Source organism: Leptonychotes weddellii, chromosome 14, assembly GCF_054177405.1.
Source record: "Leptonychotes weddellii isolate Sample4059 chromosome 14, ASM5417740v2, whole genome shotgun sequence".
In the NCBI taxonomy this organism is placed as follows: Eukaryota; Metazoa; Chordata; class Mammalia; order Carnivora; family Phocidae; genus Leptonychotes; species Leptonychotes weddellii.
The window spans coordinates 78,570,926-78,578,660 of record NC_138382.1 but is presented as its reverse complement, the minus strand read 5'-3'; the positions used below and the strand labels follow the sequence as shown (position 1 = coordinate 78,578,660).

Sequence of the window (7,735 nt, the reverse complement as noted above, 5' to 3'; positions counted from 1 at the left end):
CACTCAAAAAAAAATTGCAATGGGTATTCAAATAGGTCCATGGACATCTATGCTCACAGCAGCCTTATCTACAATAGCCAAGAGGTGGGAACAGCCCAGATGTTGCATGAACAGATAAACAATTGTGGTCTATCCATACATCGGAATATTATTCAGCTATGAAAGGGAATGAAGTACGGACACATGCTACCACCTGGATGAGCCTACGCTGCCAACCACTGAACATTCTGTTCACTGCTGTGGCAGTCAACAGTCCCACTATGTCAGATAGGAAAAGTATGCAACGATTCTATTTCATATTGCTCTCCTCAAGATGTGTCAAAGCAGACAAACAAAAAGAAACAAGAACCATAAGTCTCACGAATGTTACCAAACATTTGATGTCTCCCTGGCAGAGGATCTTTGGGCCCCAATCAGATGGATATAAACTGACTAATATCATAGTGATTTTATTAATGATTAATGTTAGATGGTATTTACTATAAATCAGGTACTGGACAAGGAAACTGCTGTCACTCCCTTTGGCCCACAAGAACTCTATGAATTCTGTTCTATTAATTCCCATCTGAAGCTGAGAAAACTGGAGCCCTGGGGTCACCTGCCTGGCGTACACGGTCACACAACAGGGGAGGCAGGGCCAGCTCAATGCAGCCTGCACAGTATCCATCACTACAAGACATGCTGGGCTCAAGGAGGGAAAGGAACATGGAGGAACATGCCCAATGTTGAAACTATGTCATTAGAGATGGTGCCCAAGAAAGGATAATTGGGCGCTATGCCAGGTGTTGAGGTCCTTGGCCTGGAGCTCATCCTGCCACATGCATATCCATCTATCCATCATCAATCCACCATCCATCCATCCATCCATCCATCATCTATCCACCATCCATCCATCCATCATCCACCCACCATCTATCCACCATCCATCCACCATACATACATACATCTATCTACCACCCATCCATCCATCCAACCACCCACTCACTCATCCAACCATCCATCCATCCACAAGACATTTGTCCATCCACCATCCATCATCCATTCACCATCCATCCATCATTTACCATCCATCCATCCAACATCCATCCACCATCCATCATCCATTCACCATCTATCTACCATCCATCCATCCATCTATCCATCCAATAGCAATTATTGAGCACCTACTAAATGCCAAAGATGTAGCCACAGCCCAGAACCACTGCCTGGCATTGTTCACACTCTCTCTAACACTTTGCACTTGCCTTGTGCCCCATGGGTAAGATGCATATCCATACCATGCCTTCATCTTGTTGTCATTGATGCCCCTTGAGTCCCATTGTCCCTTTCTGTCCAGACACCCGAGGCTACCCCTGCTCCTGCACACCCACTCTCCCATGGTCCAACAAAAGGCATGTTCTGCTCCTGAAGACAAAGCCATGAGTGAAGCAAGAGAACATGGTAGCCATGAGCTTGACCCAAAGGAGGCAGTGCTCATTCTGCACATGTCAGAACCACAGGCCCAAACAAGGAAGCCACACCTTCCATCCCCTTCATTTGGTAAAGGTGTGTGAGCCCCTTCCCTGTGCTGGACCCTGACGAAGCTGGACAATGGAGGGCTGGGAGGATGTGCCACTCAAAGTCACTGAGCGTGGATCCCCAGATGGCCTCCTGGGATCTGTGAAGTGAAGTGCCAGCCCCATGCACTGCTCTGAGGGACAGGGTCCATTACCCTTCACTGGCTTCCCAAAGCTTCTGTTGGAAAACTGGCCCAGAGATGGGGTGAGGTGAGGGTGACTCAGTGGCAGGCCTGGGTGAAAGTCTTAGAGTCCAGAAAAGCCTCATCCTACCTGATCCCTGAGACATGGGTCCAAATTATGTGGCCCGCCCCCCCCCCGCCAATTTGGGTTTGAAGACCACGAAGATGAGCAAGGAGCTCAGAACTCCGGCCAAGCTGACCTGTCTCCACACAGGGCTCTGAAGAGACTCCCCTGAAGACAATTCTGGCTCCCCCCCTAAGTTCTGCTGTGCTCACTCCTTCGACTGGCAGAGCCGCCCGCCTCCATCCCTCCCTCCATCTCTCCCTTTCCCATCCCCACTCCCTCCTCTTTGTCCCTCTCTGCCTCTCTCCTTTTGGATGTCACAGGCTCCCGGCCCACACTGTAAACTCTCCGGCAGACGAGAACCATATGACAGGAACAGTGAACCAAAACCACACAGTTTTATTAAGCAACGTGACTTCTAGTTCAAACTTCATCCAATTCAAATAAACTAATTTTCTTCTTTCAACTGGCAACTTGACATCTGAATGTATGTTCTCCGAATGCAGTCTCCGGAAGGGAGAGGAGGCTCGGGGGCCTCTGGGGGTGGCCATGGCTGCCAGCACCTGGCGCTCCCCTCCATCGAGCCACTGGCACACGGGACTGCAGCCGTCTGGTAAAGGGCCTGCCTCCCAGGAAGGCCAAGTCCTCGGGCCCTGGCCACATGTGGCACATCCAGAACCAGGCCACTGGGCCCCTGCAAGCACGAAGCTCTCTTCATTCCCAAGGCCCACCTTCCACTGCAGACGCCTACACTTGCGGCCGATCATTTTTCCCACAAACCCCCGAGGGGTTTCCACACCAAAAACATGTGCCCCTTTGTTCCGTGGGTGCGTATCTCAAAGGGCCCCTGCACCTCCGTGAGAAGGGGAAGCGGAGGTGTGGGTCCGAGCCTCTTGGAAGCCCCTTGTCCAAAGCCCCTGCCGTCCCCCTCACCTCTTCCCTGCACATGTGGGAGTTTTTCAGGTTGGGGTGTCGGATACCCGTGTGCTCTTTGCAGAGAAGTCATCCCCCATTGAACTTTCTCTTGTTGGGACCAGACACAACCCGAGAATCTTTCTCAACCCCCACCCCGTGCCTTGGAGACGGCATGCCCTGGGGCTGGCCCTAATCTGGTGCACAGTGTATTCCGCATGTCCCACGAATGCTCACAAGGTCGTGACTGTTCTGAGAGCATTTTCACGAGGCCTCCTCTGGCGAAACAGGCTCCAAACCACAGATCCTGAGGTTCCCTCGGTGACCCCCCCTTTCCCAGCAGGGCCCTTCTCCGTGGCCGCTGGTGGGCGATGCTGGGGGCCTGGCACAAAGGCCCCTGCTGCCCACAGCCTCAGCCCCCCGGGGCCCAGTGGGCATGGTCAGCAGGACAGCCCAGGGCGCGGCGTGTCTGTGCTCTGGGGGGACGAGGCAGAAAGCGGGAGCCAGGGGCCGGCATAGGAGGCCCACCCACGAATACAAGGAGCACACACAGCGAGGCCCCTGGCCTGCAGCTTCTCAGGACCCAGTGCGGACCTTTCGGGAGCCGAACGCCAGCTCTGTGAGGCTGGCCGAAGTTCAGAGCTGCCGGCCGGGTCCCTGACCCTCTGGAAGCAGTGAGGGCAGCCCAGGATTTTTCCGATCAAGTGTCCTCTCAGGTGGGGGAGACTCTGACTAGGAACCCTCAACCAGCCTGGCCTTGACCTTGGAAGAGTCGGGAGCCCCCTGCCCCGAAAGCAGCCTAGCAAGCCCCAAACGCAAAGACTCACGGCCCACTTGTAACATCTGGAGTTGTCTGGGGTTGTGTGTGTGTGTGTGTGTGTTCATGGGCACGGCACAGGTGTGCACAGGCAATACAGCGGACGACCTTCGCGTGACCTTCTAGTCTGGGTGAGCCACTTCTGAACAGAAACAGAAAGAGAGCCTCTGTCCTTAGGGACCCTTGGGAGAAAGTGAATAGGCATTATCACCTCTGGCCGTGGGGCACCCCGAGCTGCAGTCAGGAGTTATGGGGCGACGGAGGGAGGCGGTGGACACCGGGCCTGGAGCGGATGTGCCCAAGAGTGACTGAGTGCAGTCCGGGGGGCGGGGGGCTCACACCCTGGCCCAGCCACGCTGCCGGCACGGTCACACTCCCGCTGGCCCCCGGGGGGGTGCGGGGAGCCAGGGAAAGGCCACCTGCCAGGCTGCAGGGCTCCCTCTAAAGCCTAGAGGTTCACGCTTCAATGATAGCAGGTACCCCGTCAATAACCAAAACTGTTACTCAACTAGAACCAGGGGCTGTTCGCCGTCTTGGAGGCGCCGGACCCCGTCTCAGGTGGTGCCTTCCCTTTGCTGGGCACTCGTGGGAGCTCTGTGCATCCTGCCCCAGGGTCTCCCTGCCCCCAGGCTCCCTCGGGACGCAGGGACCTGGGCACTCAGCAGAGCTGGGGCTTCTCAAAAGGGGTCCCATGGAGGAGCCTGGGGGTCTCCAGCAGGGTTTACATGCCAGGCTGCCCCACGAGATGCTGGTTAAGAAAGCCTTTATGGGGTTATGTTATAAAGGTCAAAACCCCTGATGCAATAAAATGGTCTCACTTTACAGAATAGGAGTGTGAGGTCAGAGGAAGGGGTCCCCCAGATGGTCCCCCAGGTCTCAGTGGCAGCTGGGCTCCAGGGTCCAAGGCCAGGGGTCCTTCTAGTCTGGGGAAAGCAGTGATAGGTCCACCGTGTGCCTGGCTGCTGCTGGGCACCTCCTGGGCATGTCTCCCCTGAGCCTCCCTACAGCCCCCATTCACAGATGGAGAAACTGAGGCAGCAAAGTCCAGGAACTTTCCAGAACCAAGAAGGTTACCCACCGCATACTCCTCACCCTTGTGGCATTTCACTGCTGTCTTACACTTGAGCCGTCCCCACCAACAGCGGCCAGAATCCACGGAGCGCTCCCATGCCAGTCTACCCCTGCAGTCTCTGGCTTCCGGTCCTCAGAGGTTGCCCTGCTCAAAGCCCTCTCACACAGCTCCCCTTCCCCCACGCCCAGGCTGCCAGTGTGGACCGCCCCCTCCACCCCCAGGGACCAGGAGAAGCCCTCTCCCTCCACGGAGCCTTGCCTGGCTTTGTCCCCCTTCCTGTGCCCGCAAAGCCCTGAGTGGCAGGTGAGCTCCTGACCGAATCCTGCCCGACCCTCCGTCCACAGGGCCCAGCAAGGAGGCAGCCCCTCCAGCCTCCCTCCAGGAGCACAAAGCACCTGCCCCAGACTCCCTGGCCTGACAGTGGGCATCGTGCTGCCCCCCACACACCGGGCCGGGCAGCTGTCCTACCAAGGGTCCCATCCCTCAGCAAAGGCCACCCGGTCCCGGGGCTGCCCAAGGCACCCCAGCCCCCTCCCCGTGACAGCATCCTCCGCATGAACTGCCCCCACGTGCCTCGTCATGGCTCCTCTGTGCTCACACGGGTGGGCTCGCCCTGCCTTCTCTCTTATCCCCATTTTGTGGATGCGCACACTGAGGCTCAGAAAGGCGGGGTCCCTCCCACAAGGGCACAGAGTAGGGGGCTCCAGAGTCACTGTCCTGCAGCTCCCCCAAGAGCAGCCTGGCCTCCACGGAGTTCAAGTGGAATGTCCTGCTTGGACGACAATTGTCGTCCTCTGCGTGGGCACAGGAGCCTCGGGAGTGCAAGCAGCACCTGCATCCACATCTGGGCCCCAGGCCCGCAGCTTGCCCGGTGGAGGCCCGGACCCCCTGCCAGAGAAACCAGCACTCGCTCTTTTCACTCCGTGCCTCGTTCTGATGCCGACCGTTTTCTCCTCCTACTGGCTTACGTCTGCCCCTGCCAGGTCAGCAGAGCCCCGCCCAGCCCCTAGAAGCTTCTGCCGTGGTGCCCGGCGGTCACGAAGGCCGCTCTGTCCGCAGCACAGCCTCGGCGCCGGAGCGACAGTCCGCGGCCCTTCCCCTGCCGAGCACCGGTCGGCATCAGGCGCTCAGATGCAGCGGGGCACGCGCGATCCTTGGCCCTCGCGGACCTGGGAGCATTTTGCTCAGGGAGTTGGTTCCGCTTTTCCGATAATGAGATTTCATCCAGCCTGCATTTCTGCTATGAGCTGAGGAAATTGCAAAGTTTTCGTTGGAGAGCTTGGCAGCCTTGGGAGCCGTGGCGCCAGAAGCGGGAGTCTGCCCCACGGAGGGTGCTTCCCCGCCCGGCGCACCCCTGCGGCTGCCCCCGCAGTCCCACGCCGGCTTCGTTCCCCTCCCATGGCCCTGAGTTCGGCATCCCTCCTCTCAACAGAACTCCCGGGCCCCTGGGGGGGCAGCCAGCCCTGCGTCCACGGCCCGCACCACGGCCCCCCTCATCCAACCCACACAGGCCCCTCAGGGACCCCCGTCGCACACTCGGCTTTCCCTGTGGGTTCAGCCATCTAACCTCAGAGAGCACTTCATGCTCCGAGATGGAGACATGCAGGTCATTCGAGACTGCAGGCCACGTGGTCGGCAAGCACTCTGTCCCTGGAGCCAAATCAAGAGTGAATCTTCCCCCTTTTGGCTGCCAGCGGGCTCTGGCCACAAACCAGCAGCGACCGTGCGAGTCCGGTTGCCCGCGGACGAGGGCGTCGTCACCTGCAGTGTGGGGAGGTCCAGGGACCCCAGCCCAGCTCTCACGGGACAGAGGAGGGAGGCAGCGGGGAGGCCAGCACACCAGAGTTTCCATCCCACCCCCAGAGGCACCGAGCCACCATTTGCTCATCTGAGGGGGAAGCAGAGCCAGACTCGGGGGGCTGCTGGTAGAGTGGAGCCCACCCAGCCTCTGTGACCTCTCAGGGCTAGCAATGCACACAGAGCCCCAGGGATGCACGCGGCCACAGACCACCACCGTCCACCCTGGCAGAGTGTTCCTTCCCGGGGAGCCTGGTGGGTTCCGGCCACCGTGACCCATGCACAGTGGCTGGGGGACACTGGGGTGCCCTCCTATGGCCACCTCCTTGGTGCCCTGGAGACTTCACACATAAAGGCCACCATATTCCCCTGTTCACGCTCTTGGGACCCAAACAAGTCACATCTAAAATCATGTGTGACATTGTTCACCCATGACTCACACACGATGGAAAAGAAAGGCCCCACGCCAGAGGAGGTCGAAATAACTTTTTCCCTGATTTTCGGAGGGCCTGTGGAGTCTGAGAAGGAGTTGAACACTCTCTAGGCAAGTGTTAAAGATGTACGTCCCCGTGGCGGGAAACCACTCCTGCTGCCCCCCGCCCCCCAGTGCCGCCTGGCCAGGCATCCCGGTCTGTGACCTTCCCCACCACATGGCCGCCTCCGGCCCTGGTAAAATTATCACCTGCACCACCAGCCAGGCGCTGCCCCAGGGTGTCTAGGGTCGTGTCTGCTCACACGTGCGTCTCCACGATGGGCACGGTGGCCAGTTGGCAGAGCGTCGAGTCCCAGCTGTATCAGGCCCTGAAACTGGCCACAATGACTAAAGCGTCAGCTTGGTGAACTCAGAGAGGGGACACCTTGTCCCCAGACTGAGCGACAGGAGAGCAGACCCAGTGGCAGGGACCAGGCTGTTGGGCGCACCTCCTCAAAAGGCCATGAGACTCTCTGTAGGGCCCGGGTCTCACCCCCTTTCCCACCGGCGGTGCGGCCCTGGACACTTCACTCTGGACATTTAGCCACCAGCCCAGCCACAGAGGCCCACACTTGCCACGCAGGCAGCACATGAGTGAAGCGGCCCCATCCTTCTCCCCCTGGACTTTCAGAGCAGCGAGCCTGTGGACACTGGGCTGACCAGCGGGCACAGGGAGATCTCTGAGCACAGGGAAATCTCTGAGCACAAGGGACGTGCACTTTGTGACAAGCTGTTCAGAAGAAGGAGCAAGGACCCTGGGCACCACTGCACAGAGACACGGGGCACTGACCACCATGGCCGGGGCGCTGGATCCTTCCCTCACCAGCTGTGGGGCCTAAAGCGTGTCCTTCATCTCTCCAGGC

The 7,735-nt window shown here is 58.6% G+C and overlaps 1 protein-coding gene across 1 annotated transcript in view; it reads right to left on the bottom strand.

Moving 5' to 3' along the window:
- COL5A1 (collagen type V alpha 1 chain) overlaps positions 1-7,735 on the bottom strand; it is a 150,733-nt gene that overhangs the window by 88,169 nt on the left and 54,829 nt on the right. The gene's annotated exons all lie outside the window — the stretch shown is intronic.